The 21,696-nt window shown below is 36.3% G+C and overlaps 1 protein-coding gene across 1 annotated transcript in view; it reads right to left on the reverse strand.

Moving 5' to 3' along the window:
- Positions 1–21,696, reverse strand: part of LOC136833126 (G-protein coupled receptor GRL101-like) — a 692,174-nt gene that overhangs the window by 375,917 nt on the left and 294,561 nt on the right. Inside the window, exon 3 of the mRNA XM_067094785.1 lies at positions 18,800–18,934. The gene's annotated coding sequence lies outside the window, so the exon portion shown is untranslated. The remainder of the gene's footprint in view (positions 1–18,799; positions 18,935–21,696) is intronic.

The following is a 21,696-nucleotide window of genomic DNA, read 5'->3' on the forward strand; positions in this document are numbered from 1 at the left end:
CGAACCCTTGACACAAAAACCTATTCAGCGACTCCAGTAGACGTAACCCATTGAGCTATCAAGAGAGGTATAAGTCTTTGCCGGGATGTTGTACTGTTTTTAACCGTCATGAGCAGGGAAATATACTAGCCTCGGCAATGACCCACCTCCGCCATGACAGTTCATTGGTACGTTTGGAACACGCAGCTCTTATTACGAAATTTTTTATCACACCGTGATTAATATACAATCACGAAGCTACAAATATCGCTTAATATCAAATTCATACTACCTCGGGATATCTCCTTTGGAGAATTGTCGCCGAAGGGGAATTTATATAAGTGATAAATGAATTGGAATCGTTGGGACACGAACCCTTGACACGAAAACTTATTCAGCGACTCCAGTAGACGTTAACCATTGAGCTATCAAGAGAGGTATAAGTCTTTGCCGAGATGTTGTACTGTTTTTACCTGTCGTGAGCGGGGAAATGTACTAGCCTCGGCAATGACCCACCTCCGCCATGACCATTCATTGGTACGTTTGGAACATGCAGCTCTTATTATGAAATTTTTTTATCACACCGTGATTTATATACAATCATGAAGCTACAAATGTCGCTTAATATCAAATTCATGCTACCTCGGGATATCTCCGTTGGAGAATTTTCGCCGAAGGGGAATTTATATAAGTGATAAATGAATTGGAATCGTCCGGGACACGAACCCTTGACACGAAAACCTATTCAGCAACTCCAGTAGACGTTACCCATTGAGCTATCAAGAGAGGTATAAGTCTTTGCCGAGATGTTGTACTGTTTTTACCCTTCGTGAGCTCGGAAATGTACTAGCCTCGGCAATGACCCACCTCCGCCATAACAGCTCATTGGTACATTTGCAACACGCAGCTCTTATTATGAAATGGCCGATATGACAACCATTCATAAACGTTGAATATCCTGCTTTTAATAGTACAGGTTTCCTGGCAAGTGCAGCTCATGCCTGCATTAATTAGAAATCTTACATATTGCTTGAAAAACATTCTGATAAGAAATAAACCTGCAATGATAGAAATCAAGAAAACTATTTACTGATAACTATTCGAAACCTGTAAGCGTAAACATAGCTGGTTGCCTGCACTCACAAGCCCTCTAAGCTTTGAAAAATCACTTCATTTAAAACAATGCCCAAGTCAAAGTTTCAGTAAAAAAAATAAGATTAATGAACATTTTGGTTGATTTTTTTAATGACTCTCTCATCTATATGCTAATGAAGAAACTGCTTCCATTGAAAACAACTCCAGCTGGAACTTCATTTCCTTGTAACGACTACTGCAACCGTTCTTATTTACGTAAAGACTTCGAAGATCTTTACCGTGCAAATCATCTCTTTATACGATTATGTGTGTTACGTTGAGGAAGTGTGTGGTGCTGGACTTTACAGAGCACAATATTTAATTTTAATTCTCTACAATTATAACTTATAGATACGTTGACACGCCGCATAAAACACGAATTTGGTATATTCATTGCTACATTTACTTCCCTTCTCCTTCAAGTAACTTGGACTTAAGCTACAACCAAATAACTCTTCTCACCATTGCATCTATATATATATATATATATATATATATATATATATATATATATATATATATATATATACACACACATCACAAATGGATTAAATAAGAGTGAAATACGAACATATCAGGAGAAAACTGAGGTGGTGAGATTCTTCTGAAGTGAATGCAGTTCTGGGTCGATGGAGTGAGTATTTTGAAGATTTGTTGAATCTGAATAATATAAGAGATAACAGAATGACACCTGAGTAGAAAGCGTTATCGTAAGGTTGAGGATGTTGTGGAAGTGACGACTGATGGTGCAACGAAGACAGTGAGTTATAAGCTCAAAAGGCTTACCAGAGCAAGAATATTAAAGTTATATTATTAATGTTTAAAAGAGACAAGGCACTAATCACTAAACACAGCAAAATTATGGTGACTGCTGACCTCAACTATGCAAGTGTGAGAAGAATTAGTGTGCCTCTTTTGCCGTAATAGGAGTAATTAATGAAGGCAAGTAGGGAGCATCACATAGGATGGCAGGGTGCTGAACAGAGACATTGAATTTAATTCTACAGTCAATAGGTTGGCTGAAAGAAAGAAGAGAAACATCACATACATACTGGCAATTTCTAGCCGAACATGCGAATATCATACCTACGTTAGGAATGAAAATACATGAATTAGGTTAGAAAAGCTCAAAAGATTTATATTAAAAGAATTTTAGTAACTCTGAATATGAATAATGATTTCAGCACAATATATCACAATTAAAGAATTGTTACGTACAACAGACAGGAAAATCTGCGCACTGTCCTTAAACTCGTGTAAATACTGGCACTAAACGCTCCTAGCTTAAGACTGCACCAAAATCAGTAAACAAAGAAAGATTAGCAATATGTTTTTCTAAGTTATCAATAAAAATTACCCAGAAAAGAGAAAAACCTGGGCGAGAACAGAATCCTGAGGGCTGCCCCTAAAGAAAGAAAATAAGTGGAGTGACATTGTGCCATCGACGGAAAGGTGCATCCAAGTATTATATAACTAGTCTGCTCTCAGCTACAGGCAGTATGCAAAGTCATTAAGTCTCTTATGGAGGATAAAAAATTTTCATATGCACTCATGATAAAAATTTACATTGCACACAAAAGTTACAGATGAGTGGTTTCGAATATTTTAACAATAACAAAGGCTGGTTCAGTCGCCTTTTTGTAACTGGCTAAATTATGAATATTCCTGAGATGATGGACAGAGAAAGGCATCAGTGTTTTGAAATAAAAATGTTCAAAGCGAGGAAATTAGTAAATACTGTATTTCTGGTGGTGAATCGTTCACTTGCCTCCTCATAAGGAAGAGATGAGGTAAAGCGAGGAACTGCGTTAGTTCGTGACCACTGGAATCTCTGAGGGAACAACTAGCTGGGTAAAGAAAACCAAAATGGAAGCTAAGAATCATCAGTAGAGACAAGAGAAACAGAGTTCAAATAGTTCTTATAATACCTTTAATAAGCGTCATAATAAACGATCAGTAAAAACGTTTACATTTCAAGAAATGATTTCCAGAAATTAATAAGACTTAATCAATCGGAGCTCTACAATTTTAATGATTAAACAAGCTATAATTGAAAAATAGATATTCAAACATCATCTAAGCCAGTCTTTTTCCAGATTTTTTCCAGCCTGACCAAGAGATTTGGAATACCCGACATTCAGTGTACCTACAGAATTTCTGCCAATTCCCCTGTAAACCTATGCTCCTCAAAATATTAATTCATGGAAAACATTTCCAAGTACCGGTAAATTGACCCTCTCCTTCATATTAAACTTTCTTCGTTGTTCTTTCCTAAAACAAAGACCAAATTGCTTTGGAAATAATGTACAGTCCTTCAGTTTCTGTTTGTGCTCTACTACCTCATTATCCTCTTCCAGTCTTTCGTACAAAAGTTTCTACGAGAAATAACAATATCCTGCCGAGAGGAAAAACGTCAGTAGTTGGGAATATTCCAATGTTCTTATCTTACTGCAAGTATCTTATTATAAAACCTGAACCACAGCACTACTGCTACTGTACCACTAATAAGAATAACAATTTCGTTAAAAAGAATGGCAGCATCAGTAGAATTAATTTTAAACAATGTGTTCTCAGTTCTTCTCACTATTCTCTTTTCTTCAAGGCTGGTATCTGCTAAGGGCTGGCCGATATACATAATCTGGATAAGGAGAAAGACAACAGTTCTGAATATAGTAGTTTTATTATGGTACACGTAGGTGGAAGTTAAACATGGCGTGGTATATCCGTAGAGTTTCGCTGTTAGTATGCAGTAACTAAATTTTTGAACGTCGTCCTGGAGTGGTAGCGTCATTCTTAAGGGGCAGAGGATTTTCGTAGAGATTTTCTAAGGGCGTCGACGTTTCAAACTATATCGTCGGCCTATTCTCAAGACGAGTGGTTCATTCTGGTTAGAGTGGGCTCACCAGTCAGTGTATATAGAGGGACCTAAGTCGTTGATGGGATGGGAACTGAATTTTGATTGGCTGTTAGGGGATTAGTGCCCCTGAGCGAAGCGTTCTCCCAGATGTTGATGGTTGCACTCGTCTCCGAGTGTGGGCGTTGGAGACAGGGTGGGTGGTACTGGGAAGGTCGTTCACAGCAGATGGAGACAGCTCCTGATTGCTCCGCTCGCTTTGCTCGGGAATGCAGACTGGTGGCATTCTATGTGATACCATCAGGAGAAATAGAGTTTCCCACGTGGTGTTAAAGCTAGGCCTTGCCTTTCAAATGTGTAGAGCCTCCAGGAAGCGAAGGCAGTGATGGACTGCTGCATTATCGGTAACTCCAAAATTGCGAATTATATCACTCCGTTTTATTTTAATTTTCTGGTCAATGTAACGAATGGCACCTTCCTGAACGTGGCAGGAGATCCTCTTTGAAAATCCCAACAAGGTCATACCGATGTAATCACCGAGGCATTCCCGGACTGGACATTCGTACCAACAGACCATGTTGGTTCTCTTCAGAGGGTCCTGCATGCGCCAAGGAGGCTGGAATGTTCTTCATAATTTGGGCACTATTCTTTTTACCTTTATAGTAAATCACTAATTTGACCTTTTTCTCCAGGTCTGTAAGGCAACCGTTCCCTTTCTATGATGTTGCAAAGGGAGCCCTGGAGAACGCTTTGCTCAGGGCACTAATCCCCTAACAACCAATCAAAATATAGCTCCCCTCCCATCAATGACTTGGGACTATATATACAGATTGATGAACCCATTCTAACCAGAACAAACCACCCGTCTTGAAAATAGGCCGACGGTATGGCTTGAAACGTCGACGCATTTAGAAACCTCTACGAAGATCCTCTACCATTTAAGGAACGAGAAAGTGAGAAGAATTGAGAGGATATAGTATAAAACCAATTCTACTGATGCTGTCATTCTTTTTAACAAAACCTGCTTAAAAGAGGGTCTACTCTCTTCAAATAATAATAATAATAATAATAATAATAATAATAATAATAATAATAATAATAATAATAATAATAATAATCATCATCATCATCATCATCATCATCATCATCATCATCATATTATTATTATTATTATTATTATTATTATTATTATTATTATTACAATATCAATAACAATAGACAGGCTACAGTTACTGTTTTCATGTGTTTTAAGATAAAAAGACGCAGAAATAGTGGAAAAATTAGTAAAAATTAAGAGGCTTCTCTTCCAGAGATGATTTTCATTAGACCCATTGAAAGATTAATGTCTGCAAGTGTACTTTCTTTTCAACATACATTGCTAATGCTGCTATAATTTTTTTTTATTTTAGCTAGGATTTTTAATGAAAGTAAAAATCCATTACTGTCTTATGCACTTTACCTACATAATATACAGAGGCTTTCGCCTGCCTAAGCTGTTGATTACAGGAAATCTGTAAATTTATTGATGAGAAACATTGCAATTTAATGTTCATAAATTTTAATTCATGTAGTTCTTATTCTCAACGTATTAAGAACATGATTTCTTTGTACCATGTCAATGCTGCTTCATTTTCATGATGGACAAACCAGAAAACCTCAAGGAATAAGCTCTTGCAATTTTCGCATTCGTTTTCATGATGCAGAAACCCAGAGGGACACTGTTCTTCAAATTAAACTCAGTGTAAGGAGAGTGTTAATTAACATGTCTTATTAGTAAAGACAGACCTATTTAACAATGCTCGAAAAAAGATAGGAAGGAACGGGTTCCGCTCCTAAACGAGATTTCTTGAAGGACTAAGTAACTGTAATTTATCAGACGTTGCGACTACCAGGGTCACAGACGCCGTGTCCTAACTAAAAGATCCTTGCGAATGCGAATTAACCCCGATATCTGATGAACTATGAAGCCTAACGACCAGGACTAGAGAATGATGGGGATTACATTGAAGAACTTTCGACAGCAGAGGTGCAATTAATATATGTCGATTAATCAGAACGAGGCCGCTCGCTCGTTACTCAGATGGGAAGTTTGATTCCACTCAATGGAGAGGAATAGTGAGCGAACATCTTCATCTGATACGAGAACGAAACTCAACAAATTTTAAAGCTCTCCTAAAAAACGCAAATGTTAAGCATGCTTAACCCAAGGACTGATCCTCTTCGACATGCACTTACTTATTTCTGAAGCGAAGATGTTGATAGATCCGAGGAGTTATCTGGTTATATATCCTTATTCTCCAAATTGGGAATAGTATTGTGGTAAGAAATAGGGAAATTACGTAGGTTTAGAAGCAATGATATAAACTACAGTTCGACTGCACCAATCCAAAACAACGCACAAGATTATGTGCGATAAAATCGAGTTTCTAAGGCGGGCCGAGGCGAATAAGGGATTCACTGACAAAGGCTTAGAATGCATACATTTGAACTAGTGTAAAACGGGATTTTGAGGTACATCATTTAATAAAAAAGAAAAAAATCCCTGGAAGACATCACTAAAGATACGGGAAGTCAGTTAGCACTGAAAAAAAAAAGTTTAGATAAGAAACTTCAAACGCGTTTATGGTGAAGATTCTAACCGTAACTTGAAAGGGTCTTACTTTATGAGCAACGACAGAATAGTCAGTGAAATTTATGAAAAGAAATGAGCAAACACGTGAGACGTAAAATGGAAGAAAGTCGGTTCATCTCTCTCTCCAGGAACCGTGTGATGAATGGAAGCAGCTGCTGTAGAAAGCAGACGTCAATAGTATAAAAAAAAGAAGTAAAAAATGCGCTGAAGTATCTTCGGTGCAATTGAGTTTTCTGTACAGCGTATAATGCTGTATGAAACTCTCAGCCTAGGCCAATGAAACTCTTAGCTGCGGCCCATGAAACTATCTGCCATGGGCCGGTGGTGGCCTGTGTTGTTGGCACCTATAGCCGTGCTAGACGCACGATAATGGCTAACTTTAACATTAAATAAAATAGAAACTACTGAGGCTAGAGGGCTGCAATTTGGTATGTTTGATGATTGGAGGGTGGTTGATCAACATACCAATTTGCAGCCCTCTAGCCTTAGTAGTTTTTAAGATCTGAGGGCGGACAGAAAGAAGTGCGGACGGGCAGGCAAATAGCCATCTCAATAGTTTTCTTTGTACAAAACTAACAACCTAGGATATAAAAGGAAGAAAAAGAGCGCCATACCCCCATGCTTCCAGGCTAACTAACCCAAATATCTCTTGGAATAAATTGTCTATTCCAAACAGCCCCCAGTAAGGAGTGTACATACATATATATATATATATATATATATATATATATATATATATATATATATATATATATATATATATATATATATATATATATATATATATATATATATATATATATATATATATATATATATATATACCCTAGTAGCTGACTGGTATCGTCAGCGAATATGCTGGTCCGGAGCTCAAATCCCACTCATGTTTGATAGTCTCATGGAACAGCCTTACCCTCCCTGTGATCTGGGAATGGGTGAGTGGGCACCGTGATTAAGTGGTTCAGTGCTTGACAGACTACTGCCTGTGCCAAGTATGATCCCAGAATATCGCCCTCAAATCCATCTAACTGTAAGTACGTACCAGCTTGCTGAGAAAAACAAGGCTGCACCTTTTTACCGCCACCCCCTCCCAAGGGGGAAAGGGAGTATTTTGCAAAAATGTGTGAATATTTATGCCAAGGTACATCTAAGGGAGATGAAAAATAATCGGATTTGAATATTACTAATATTGAAGGCAAAAGGTATAATGTAAAGTTAAGTTAGCTTGCAATTGTCTCTGGAAGGGCCTTTGTTTGGATGATAACATAGATAATCTATTAGTCACAATCGTAGACGAAACTCACGAGAAAAAACTCTATTTCAAACAATCGAATGTAAGAAATGTTTGGTGACAATAAATTTCCACATACTACACAGAGACATCTAACAGTGTACCTTATTATTTGACTGATCTAAAAAAAAAAAAAAAACAGATAACAGCTCCATCAACAGTGGTATTAGATCCCCTACAATAAGGAATAAGTTGAATAATAAAATATTTTAAGTACACGCTTTAATTTAGTAATCTACCTCTCCAAGAACCAACGCTAGCAAAAACGCCACCAGTACTCCATATGTTGAAAAGATCAACACCCCTACACATTCACTAACGACAACAATATAGGCTACGGCTCTCTCTTGATATGTATCCCTACAGCAGCGCCAGATATCCGAGGTAACAGCGGTGGTGATACTGTATAGACCTTGGGATAAGCAGCATTGCCGACGTTCCTTGGATAATTCAGTAACATGTAGAGGTGGAATCATTTGAATTTGAGAGCAAGTGTTCTAATACAAAAGAAGTGCCTCTTCACTATTATTTCAATAATCCACGTTTGGATATGTATTCTATGAGGCTATCTGTTTGTCGCCCTTCCACTTACCTTCATTATAAGTGGAGGTTAACTTCTGTGGCCTCTTGCCTTTTGTTAGGAGTGAGGCTTTATGTTAGTTTAGAGGTACACCTGGTGACAGATGGTGTTGAAAGGAGCTAGTGCGAGGTTTTCCCAGAAAGCTAATAAAAGCACCAAGGGAAGAGTATTTTAACTAGAAAATCCTCTTTCAGACGAAATACAAATTAACATCCAGTACAATATCTGTGATGGGCCACCTTTCCATTCAAACTCCCAGTAGTCCTAAGAAGGGATGAGATAGATCGCAGAGTCAAATGATTCCACTAGTCTTAAAATTCTACCTTTCCCAATAAAAGAACACCTATAAATCTTTCTTGTGCCATAGTCCCTCACTGAATACGTTTAACGTACGCCAATCTGTGTTAACGCATACACAGTGAGTGCACACACACACAGCTACTTATCTACTGAACGAACCTTTGCTCTCCTGGGTATTAAGGGCCCTAATTTCCATTATCTGTTCCACATTATCTATGCAGCCTTTTTCAAGTTTTCCTCTCCTCCTTCATAAGACTTCGGCATGATGGATTCCTCTCATACACTCATACCACCCCCAAAAGCACTGGTTGTTCCTTTCATTCTCGCCAGATTTTTTACCCCTACTTCTTAGTATTTCCTCATTTTCCTCTCATTCAATTATTCCTACACTGCATGTACTACGTGAGCAATATTATTCTTCTCATCAGTTTTTCTTTCAATCATATCCATCATCCATACTTACTCCACAAAGGAGCGTTAGCTCAAATGTCCTATCAAGCATTTACTTCTGGCCATCCACAGACACTACTCTTCCCATCATTTGCACATAAACTGCTAACTTCTTTACTTCACTTTTTTTTTGTACATCCCCTCTTCCGTCAACGTACCATCATTCGTTAATTTTACTCGCAGTCTTAAATGAATTAACCACTTCCATTCTTTTACCACCAGCAAACATCGAAAATCAACAAACCATTCACAATCCATTTTATTACCTAACAACCTTGCATATACGTAAATTTCCTTTCTCTGACTTCTCATATCACTTCACCAAAACAGACAACAAACTGTGCTACGGAGATCTGATATACCCTGAACTCAGACCCACTTTTACACTAAACCTGTCACTTCCCCGACATATTCTAACACACGCTAACTCCCATCGTAAAAACTTTTAATCAATCTCCGCAACTGTTCGTCTACGCCGGACCTCACACTGCCATTTTATCAGTTTTGTCATAGCCTTTTTTTTCTCTTTTTTAGATTCACGTATCCTACAAACAGGGTTTTCCATTTACTTTTAAACTTCCATCATAACTGTCTTATAACATGCACTCGATACAAACAGCCTCTTTCTTATCATCCTATAAATCTTTCAAAATAAAAAAAAACCTCCCTTCTAACTTACATTGCACATTATTCACATAAAATACCCATATCATTCTTCGTCTCCTCTAACGCTTCTGAATTCATACAATAGTACAATGATTATCTTCATCTATGTCTTTGGTCTCTTTCTATCATCCGGAAATACCTTACAAACTATAGTTAACCCCTCTATTACACTTTTACCAACACGCTGCAACATCTCACTTGTAATCCCATCAACTCCTGGTGTCTTTCCATTCTTTAACCTCTTAATTACACTGCTTATGTCCCCACACTCCCACAAGCATTCTGAGCTTACATTACCTCATCATGCCATTACCATCCGCTTCTCTTCCATCCTTCACATTTAAGAACTCAACAAAATAATCGCTCCATCCACCCAGGAGTTCATTTGCTTGAGACAGCATCTATCCATCTGCAGTTTTATTCTAAGATTTAACCTTTCTCTGCATTTCCCAATAGGACAATTTCTTATTTTCTCTACCTCTTGGCTCATCTTCTCCACTCGCTCTCTTTTCATTACTTGCCTTCTTTTTCTCTCCCATTTTCTTTCTGACCAGCCTGTCCACCCTTCCGTATATTTACATAATACCTTCTCTTTCATTTTCCAGTTTTAAATGTGTCTCTCTCTCTCTCTCTCTCTCTCTCTCTCTCTCTCTCTCTCTCTCATACACACGCACACACACACACACACACACACACACACACACATATATATATATATATATATATATATATATATATATATATATATATATATATATATATATATATATACATATATACAGAGACACACACGCATATATATATATACATACACACACACATATTATATACACACATACATACATTCATAATGCTAGACACATTCATTTACCAGTTACAATTTTTATTCAATGTAATTAATAAGGGCAGAGAGTGGAAACAAGAAAGCTATAATTTAATGTAATTTTGAGCCAGAGAAATTCCTGATTACGAACTTGGTTATGCCTTCATCTCCTCTCACTCATTCGTACGCTATAGAGCTCGTTAGGTAATGGTAGAGATGGCTTTCTGAACTTCAGTGCACATCAGATCATGGTAAGGACACAGCTATCAACGCCAATTAACATTACTTGTCATTTGGTTAACGTGCCTTTGTCACATTTTAGTTTTCTGTAAAATAAAACTATTGAGTGCGGACGGATAGACAAATAGTCTGTCCGTCCCCACTTTTTCTGTCCGCCCTCAGATCTTAAAAACTACTAAGGCTAGAGGGCTGTGTGCAGTATGTTGATCATCCACCCTCCAATCATCAAACATACCAAATTGCAGCCCTCTAGCCTCAGTAGTTGTTATTTTATTTAAGGTTAAAGTTAGCCATGATCATGCGTCTGGCACCGTTTTAGGTGCCAACAACACAGGCCACCACCGGGCCGTGGCTGAAAGTTTCAAGGGCCGCGGCTAAGAGTTTCATGGGTCTAGGCTGAGAATTTCATACAGTATTATACGCTGTACTGTAAACTCGATTTCGCCGAAGAAGCTTCGGCGCATTTTTACTTGTTTATGATTAGAGACTTCTTTTACAAGGAGCATTGCCAACAGTTCTCGTTTATTATCCACAGGGATATTACTACCATCCAGTCGATGTATAGTGAAACTCAAGTTCAAAGGGAATGACTCTCCCGTGCATTCCTCACCAATGACGAGATAATACTTTCTTGGCACTCAAAAGAAGGAACAAAATCATGGTAAACTGTAGTTAAAGTTTAAGGACATTACTATTAACCCCTGTAATTATTTTAGAAAATTATCGATGCATTTTTAATTTTTATATATTCGAAATTATGCGTGATATTTGTGCAAAATGCCGTGATGCAAATTTTGTAAAACAAGGCTGTGGGAAACCGGAGGTCTTCGAAGTGTCAGTCCATGACTGACAAAATGAAGGTATTGATTTACCAAAAAATTTGTTTAATTCTGTAACAATTAACCATCAATAAAACATTCTTAAAAATTACATCACTTTCTCTTTTATAGAGTTAGCATGCTTACATGATATCATCACGTAGCAACAGAGTGAAATTAGGATGAAATAGCAACACGATGACAAGTATTTTCATATTACATACTGATAAACAAATTAAAATAGTCTTAGCGTCATTTTTACTCATACCACTGAAATGCTGTAAAACTTGACTTTTATCTTTTACAATTTTCAAATTCATGCCTAAACATGTTGACAAAACCATGTAGATGAATAGTTAGTTAGTTATAAATGATTTGTTTAACCAGACCTCTGAACTCTTTTAGGGTTCTTCTCGGGCTGGGAAAAGAATGGGGGAAAGAGTACATAAAAATTAAGTAGTTAACTAAATAAATAAATAATAGAAAAAAGGGGGAATTAGAAGAAAAAAAGGGGGAGATTATATTTTACTTATCAATTTAATTTTGTTTAAGAAGAGAATTATATTATTAATTGAAAAGTTATTACCTTCTGCTAGAATATCCTTTATTGATTTATTTTGTAAATAAGTCTTTCTTTCATGATGCCATCTGGGACAGTCAATCAAGATGTGTTTGATTGTTACTGGGATGTTACATCTTTCACAAGTTATTGGGTTTGTGTGCGGAGTTGACATCAGATGACCATGTGTGAGTCTGGAGTGTCCTATTCTGAGTCTTGTTAAAATAACCTCATTGATTCTTTGCTTTTGGGTAGAAGAATGCCATTTTTAACTTCGTTCTTAATTTGTTTTAGTTTGTTTTGTGGGGTATATTTGTCCAATCATTTTGCCAATCCCTATAAATTAAGGGTTTAACTGATGCTAGCCAGTCTGATATGGGGCTTTCATAGTAGTTGGGGGATTGTACAAGCCAATTTTGCAGCTTTATCTGCTTTCTCATTACCCTCAATGCCTACATGGGCTGGGATCCAACAAATTTGAATTTGAAGGCCGTTTGTAATTAACTGATGTATTTCCCGTTGTATATTTTGGACAAGGTGATTATTTGATTTAAATGATCCTATTGCTTCAATTACACTTCTTGAGTCGCTCAATATGAGTGCTGAAGGGATTCCTTTTTTCGTTATAATCTTGAGAGCCAATTGTATGGCTGTTAATTCTGCTGTAAATACTGATGATATTAGAGGAAGGCCCATTTGGATAGTTTTATCACTTGAATAGGCGGATGAGCCCACTCCAGCTTCATTTTTGGATCCATCTGTGTAGATTATGAAGGGATTACCCTTCCGTCTTATGTGTTCCATGGCATGTTGATGGTACATTTCTGTGTTGGACATATATTTCTTTGAAAGATATGATAAATATGTGCATAGTTTTGCCCTTTTTAGTGTCCATGGTGTGACCAGATTTATTTCTTGGGTAAATTTGGGTATAATGTTATGTAAATTCAATAGATGATTAGTTTTTTTAGTAAATGAGTTTTGATTTGGGTTATTATTTGTATTTTGATTGAGAAATTTACTTGATGCAGGAGATGTGCCTGCTTGAAGGAATAAGCCTCTTCTTAAAGTAATTACATCTCTGTAATATTTTAGAGGCAGCTGGCCTGCCTCTGCTAGGATAGAGACAGTTGGAGATGAGCGGAAGGCTCCTGTACATATACGTACTCCCTCGTGATGTAAAGCATCTAGAGATTTTAAAGTTGTTTCTGAGGCAGTTGAATAAATTGGACAGCTATAATTCATAATTGATAGTACTGTTGCATTGTATAACATTAACATTGTGTCTCGTCCTGCACCCCATTTGGTGTGTGAGATTTTCTTTAATAAAGTAAGGGCTTTAGATCCTTTGGCTTTGATATATTTGACATGATCTTTCCAATTTAAATGTTGGTCAAAAATTATACCCAAATATTTAACACTATTGCACATGTTTATCTCTTCATTATAAAGATACAACTTAATGGTTTGTTGTTTCAACCATCTTTTGTCTTTGTAGAAGACAATGCCATTTGTTTTATTTACCGACAACTTGAAGCCTATGGAATTGGTCCAAGTGGTTATATTTTTTGTTGCTATATTAAGTATTCTTTGAGCATGTCTCAAAGAATAACTTGAATAATAAATTACAAAATCATCCACATACAAACTATTTTGTACACCCTCAGGCAGGTTCATAGTAATGTCATCTATTGCCAGGGCAAATAAGATGCAGCTCAAAACACTGCCTTGGAGGATAACCTCCTCTTGTACGTAGCAATTTGAATATGTATTTTCTATGCGTACTTGAAATGTACGATTTGTAAGAAAATTATTGATAAATATTGAAGGTGACCTCGAATATTGGACCTGTGGAGTTTGTGCATAATATTGTATCTCCATGTGGTATCATATGCTTTTTTCTATATCAAAGAAAATAGCCACTGTCAGCTTTTTCTTTTCAAATCCTTTTTAATATGATCTTCTATTTGAGTTAACGGGTCTAGTGTAGATCTACCAGCTATTGATCCCGATTGGGTAGGTGATAAAATTGAGTGTTTTGTTATGACACTTGTTAATCTCAAACTAACCATTTTCTCCAACAGTTTGCACAAGCAACTTGTTAGAGATATTGGCCTATAATTAGTGGGGTTGCTAGGGTCTTTCCTGGTTTACTGATGGGTATGATTATTGCATGTCTCCATTTAGTTGGGAAGACATGCGTTAGCCATATGCTATTATATAATTTTAATAAGAATTCTTTAGCTAGTGTGGCTAAATTCTGGATCATTTCAAAGAAATCATATCATGCCCCGGAGCTGATGATCGACATGATTTTAGGGCAAAATTAAGTTCGTTCATATTGAATTCTTGGTTATAATCAAGGTCCTCATCAGTTTCAAAATTAAGTGTATGATTTATTTTTTGTGTTCTAATTCTTTTGAAGTGTTCATCTAAATTAGAATAAGCACTAATATCTTCTATATGTTTGGCTAATATATTTGAAATATCTTGTAGGTTATGATTTAGTTTGCCATTGTATAGTATTGGGCTTCTAGGTGGTCTTACATGTTTACCATTGATTTTACGGATTTTGTGCCATATTTCCTTAATTGAAGTATTTGGTGACAATTCCGATATATAATTTTTCCACGACTGAGCTTTTTCGAATATTATTGTTTTTCGAAATTTTGCATTATATTTATTGTAAAGTGGTTTAATGTGATCAATATTTATACTTATAACTATTATCTTGTTTAGTTTGTTTATATTACAAGGACCCTTATTAAGGGTGTTTAATCTGGACTTTAGTCTACTCAAATTACGTGCCAGTGTGTGTTTGGTTCGATTTAAGAGAGATAAATTATTAGACCACCATGGAACGGGGGATATATTAGGGGTTGAAGAAGTTTTGGGGATGCATTTATCTGCGGCACTGATTACAAAACTGGAAAAGAAATCATTTGTGACATTATTGTTTTGATTTAATGGGAAGGGAGGGATATTTCTAGTTTGTAACTTGTATTTAACCCAGTCAGCTTTCAGTAAGTTATATTATATGGGAAATGATTGTTTTTGGTTGTTCAAATAATTCAAAACAACTGGAAAGTGATCACTAGTATATGAGTCGTCTAGGACATTCCATTCCAGTCTTTCAATTAATTCCAGTGAGCATAATGAAATATCTATTGAGGAGAAGGTTAAATGAGTTTTTGAGAAGTACGTTGGTGAATCACTTTCATTTAGGCAATGTAAATTCTGAACATTTATGCAATTCTCAATGTCTGAGCCGGCCAAGTTACTAGCATGTGCGCTGTCCCACAATGGATTATGGGCATTAAAGTCGCCTACTATTGGTAGGGGGCCATTTACATTATTTACTATTTGTGGTAAATCACTAAAGTTTGAGTTAAAATTTGGCTGATTATATAGATTTATTATAGAGATGATTTGATTGTCTGGCATATGCAATTTGATTGCAGTTATTTGATATGAGAGTGATGTAATATTTAGGGGTTCATAAGTTGAATCGTTATGAACATATATAGCTGTTCCTAGTTTGCCATCCACTATTGGTGAGTGGCAGGCTAATTTATAGTTTCTAAAGTTCTTAGGAGTTGTACCAATATGCTGTAGACATATGCAAACAGGTTTATGTTCCTTTAGTATTCTCTGGATTTCACCTAGCCGAAGCCGAGTAGAAAATCCATTCATGTTCCACTGAATTATTTTATTGGTCATTGTTTTGGGGAGATTGGCGTTAGATTTTGTAAGTTAATTGATGATTTAGCTACATCCCGTAACATTTTAAGGGAGTTTGTGTTGCTTTGTGGTTTCTTTGCAGCGAGGTTTGATTGCTGAATATTTGATGCATTGATCGGTTCTTCTTCATATTTCCTTATTAGGAAATCTATTTGAGTTTTGATCATGTTTTTCTTTAGTTTTAAGGATTCTGAGCATAGTTCGCCGTCTTGATGAAATGTTAAAGGGCATTTTCGGAACCTAGTAAAGTTATTTATGAAATTTCGGGTTATATTTTCATTTTTGTTAGGTAAACGATTGTACGTAATGATGAAACACTCTTGACATCCGCAAGATAAATCATGTTCCGAGTGTTGAAGGAATGGTTCTAATCTCTGGGTCCCATCTATGCTCCCATTACTGGATGTTGTAATATTTTTGTTAGGAATTTCTGGTATAGGCATACTGGATCTCCGATGTGCTGGTACAAAATTTTGATTTGAATTTTTAGGTTTATTATTATTACTATTCTTTGGTCTTGTTGAGGGTTGATTTGATGTGGTTGTAATTTGATTAATTTTATGGGTTTTTGGTTCTTCAGTGGGATGTTTAATTGAAAGTTTCTGCATTGATTTCGGTGATGAGAGTGCAGAAGAGTTAGTTGATTTATCCATATTTGGGGAATCGTTATTTATATTTGTTTTGGATTGTGGAACACTATGGATTTCCACTTGTGATGCAGTTAATGTAATCTGTTTCTGATTAATGGTGAGACTGGGATTTTGCTAGATCGATCTATGAATGGAATGTTTGGTTTTTTTCCCTTAGGGGGAGTTCTGTCAATTACTTTCCTTTTTTTATTATGGTTATTTTTGTCAATTAAGTTTTCTGTGGATGATGTTAATGCATTATGAGTTTCCAGATCTGGATTATTAACCTCTGTTGATTTTTCCATATTATTGGAATTCGTTTCTGAACGATTAACTTCGCTTGTTACTGGGGAGGGATGTTGCAACTGTACTCTGGGGCTTTTATGAATAGTAGAGGAGGGGGAGAGGTGTGTCACATCTATTCTGTGTTGAGATTCTTTATGTCTATTATGAGTTGTTACAATATTTGAATATGAATGGAGTTTTGCTGGGTCATTGATTCCTCTCACCTTCAGTTCGAGTTTGGCTTCGTTAACGGGCATACCAGTTCTGTCCATTAACATTTGTAATTCTGTATAATATTGATAAAATATACAGTCTTTAGATTTAGCATGATGATTTAATTTGCAATTTACACATTTGAAGGTTTTGCATTTCCAATTTGTTGTGTGGTTTTCAGAACATACAGCGCATATAGCGTTATTTCTACATCTTTTGGTTGAATGGCCATATTTTTGACAGTTAGAGCATTGGAGAGGTTTAGGGACGAAGGGGCGAATCTCTCTATTCAGTCCCAGAATTTTTATTTTTCGTGGTAGTTCCCGGTTTGTAAATTTTATTTTGACTATTTTAATGTTTATTTGCATCCCTTCTACTTGGGACAGCATATAATTCCAAGTCATGTATGTTATTGTATCTTAATTTAAGGGAGTCAATTAAGATTTGCTTTGATGGTAGCTCTTTTTCATCATTGTCTGGGAGCATTACTGTGCCTTGTGTATAATTAAGTGTTTCATGGCTGGTTACTGTTACTTTTATTTCATTTATGTTGGTTATGTAGATGAATAAAGGAAGAAAGTAAAGAAAAATGCATTCTCTCCGCTATATTGAAAACACTTCATGTACTCGAAAAGTTCAGTTTGATGATCTATCGCACTCTATACCATATGAAAATTTCAGTTTAAAACAGACATTCTTGGACGCCAAATAACTTCTGTAATGCTTATAATTTTTTAAATAAGTTTTTATATTATATTAACTTGTGATTTCATTTCACACCACATCTCCAAAGCCTACAGATACCGTACCAAACTTCAGATTTTAGATTTTCCTAATCTGTAAATCCCCTCCCAAGTTTTGTTTTCGCATCGTAGTCTCCAAAATCCATAAACACCTTCACATACCTTGATAAGAAAACACGGCTCAGTGGTCTGTGACTCTTGACCCCTGTTTACACACGCCCAAGACAAAATTAATTTTGAAATTCATCTCCTCCAGAGCATTACTCGAAGATTTCACAAACTGATTTAGACGGTTGCAAACATTTTTCCTTGCACATTACTTGTGTTTTTCCCCAAATTTTGCGCCAAATAAGTAGGGAAGCAAAATAAAACGCAACACACTGCATATACTGTGGATAACTGTATTGTTAGAGAGTTCTGAAAAGGAGTTCTTTTCAAGACCCTGGGATATGGAGAACAATTACCTACACACTTCATAAAACCTTCATATAGGTAGATAACAGTGAAGAAAACAGTAACATGTGTTGATCATCCAATTCTCATACACTATAAGACGACTTCTAATGGCTTCAGGTGTATATATTTATAAGCTTCGGGAAAGATAGTTCTTCTGTTAAGAAATAAAGCAAACCAATGTTTAATGCATATTCAGTACCCACATTTTGGCTAAAATACACCCCGAAAGAAAATTTTAAATAGCAGAGATAACAAGATGTAGTTGTCGAAAAAGATGTGATACAAAAAAATAGAACAAATAAGTGCGCGTGAACACCGTCTCTGAGGAAGTCCTAAACAGAACGCACACGATTTAACCTCTCTTAGGAAAAAATCAAACAACACCATAATTAGCAGAAGAACTTACCTGATATAGTATCGTAAGTCTGGCAGTTCTGTTCGTCAGCACAATCTACACAGTCACATTGGGCATCGCATTCGTTACCCGATGCTATGCACTGACTGTCAGGGCATTGGAATTCGTTGTGTTTGCACGGACCACCTGCCAAAGAATAACAGATACATCATGGTTAATTTATATTAATACCAATACCAATTAACATTATCATAATCAGCTATTTGTACCAAGCCTCGAGATTCTTTGGAATACCTTAATGGGAGGAAAGGTGGTGAAAATGCGGAATATCGAAAGATCTCTGTCTGAACGGAGGCAGAACATGAAGAATGAGGCAACTCCTAGCTATCAAATTTTTGGCGGTAAAACCACTTTGTAGATACACCAAATTTATTAATAAAAATATGCATCACGTTACCGAGTCCATAACGTTGGAAATCTGGGATACAATTATTATACTGAAGTCTTTACTGAGGAGAGAAAAATAGACACCCCATCATGACTCGTAAATAAAACGAGTATTATTAATATATTGTAGGGCCCCACACGAACCCACACACCGTCCATCTTACCTGACCGGCTAATCTCCTTACAATGAGCATCTCTGCCAAGCACATGCACACACGAATCACAGCAGATGTCACGCATCCCTTGTACATATATTATCATTCATATTATTGTTATGTTAAATGTATCACTCTTACCGCAAGCATTATAATGTCAGCATTCCAGCTATATGTATCATAACTCCATTTGTGTCTTGTATATTGATTTATGTACATCTTTCCATACTCCAAAAAACACAGCTGGTTGTACTTTGACCTCTATTTTGTTCGCCCTATGTCAGGCACTACATTTCCGCTCGCAATGTTTGTTGTTTGGATAATTTAGTAAGTTTGTAGATGCAGCCTATTACTCACGCCTTCGCTACAATATAAAAGGAAAGTTCTCACGCAGTGAAGACATCTCATTTGAAGAAAAGTCTGGACCTTAGTATGGGTGATTGTGCTAGATTATCTAAATGGAAAGCACGTGGCAGACACAGATTGCATAGTTGGTAGGGACAGTTAACAAAGCCTCTTGGAAATGTTTTTGGAAATGGGACTCATAATTGGAAATACATGATCTCTGAAGAACATCAGACGTGGGGAAATGGTGAGGAGTGTTTGTTTTTGTTATATACTGTATTAGTACTGAGTATATGGATGACTAGGTTAATGGGTGTAATGGCGAGTAATTATTTGGCCGCTTTGAAAAATGTTATAGTTGTAGAGAAAAAAAGCGAAAATATTATAAATGTGCAGAGACCGTGCCCAGGCGTATCAGGGAAAGTATAAGGTAACCAAGAAGAAAGTGAAAGAGAAAAAACTGAAGACAAATAATCAAGGTGGTGCAATTCAGAGCCATAAAGTGAAAATCTTGAAGATCTCTTGAGGGTGGAGGATGGAGGAGAGGGAAATCTGAATGATGCAAGAAAACAGATTAATGTAAGTTTTAAAATGCTTGTAAAAGTGACTGTTGAGGATGCGAGGAAAACGATAATTATGAAGGTGAACAATGTAAAAGCAACAGGACTGTATAGGACTATAGCCTTGATGCTGTATTATAGTGGTGAGTATGTCTGGATAAAGAAAAGACTCAAAAAGAATGCGTGGAAGGAATAATTTTTTTTTATACCTAAGTGTAAAAATGGTGGATGTGATTGCATGAATTGTAAAACGTAACGTACTTAGTACAACGGAAAAGGTGCTGGGTGAGATTTTGATTGAGAAAGAAGGACCGATGACTGAAGAATTTACTGGGTTAGAGTAGTGTACGCAGGAAAGGAAAGGATAAGGCTGTGTGGATTAAATGTTTATTGGGATATAATTACGTGAGAAATTTGATACGGAAGAAAGGTGTTTCAGGCATAAATTAACCAAGAAAAAACGTAGTGTACAACTGATAAAGATGCAATACAGAGGTGTTGAAGATGGATTGTCCAGAAGGTAATTTACTCAGCGCAGTTAAAAGTTTTTATAATTAAAGAAATGCTTATATTAAAATAAGCATACGTGACCTTCATAGACTTGAAGGGGAAAAGCTGTTTGGGTAGAAAAAGCGTGTGGCGCAAGTGTTCATTACGAGATAGTTTTGCAAAACGTTTTAGAGCAGTGAAAAAACTAAAACCTTGAACAAATTTGAGGTAAAATTGATGGAAATGTAATGTGGAAAATATTGAGGATGGATGGTGCACAAGGTAATTTGTTGGAAATCATTAAAAATGTTTATAATTAATTTGAAGCTTATATTTGAGAATGTATAGAGTAATGTGAGGAGGCAGGGACAGGGCACATAAAATGTGGGTAAAAGTTGTGGTAAAATAAAATGGTTCAAGAATGAAGTTGCAGTGCATGATGACAGATGGGTTTGATTGGAACCATCCCCTCCAAAAGAGAGAGGCATTTTATATACATACATAAATACACACACACACACACACACACATATATATATATATATACACAGTATATATATACATATATATGTATTTATGTATGTATATAAAATGCCTCTCTCTTTTGGAGAGGATGGTGCCAATCAAACCTATCATGTCACCATGCACTGCAACTTCATTCTTGAACCATTTTCTTTTACCACAACTTTTATCCACATTTTATGCCCTGTCCCTGCCTCCTCACATTATTTTGCAAAAAATCGTAAAATCTGATAATCAGTAATATCCGGCAAAAATTGGTCAGCTGAAAAGATTCGCCAAGTAATAGTTTTCACCCAGTTTCATCAAGATTCTATAAATAATTCAAATGATATTATGTTATATGCACACAAACCAAAGCAAGCAATATCTCTTTGGTGGATGTTAAATATAGAATAACATATACACACACATACACGCGTGTGTATGTATG

Source organism: Macrobrachium rosenbergii, chromosome 51 (assembly GCF_040412425.1).
Source record: "Macrobrachium rosenbergii isolate ZJJX-2024 chromosome 51, ASM4041242v1, whole genome shotgun sequence".
Taxonomy (NCBI): domain Eukaryota; kingdom Metazoa; phylum Arthropoda; class Malacostraca; order Decapoda; family Palaemonidae; genus Macrobrachium; species Macrobrachium rosenbergii.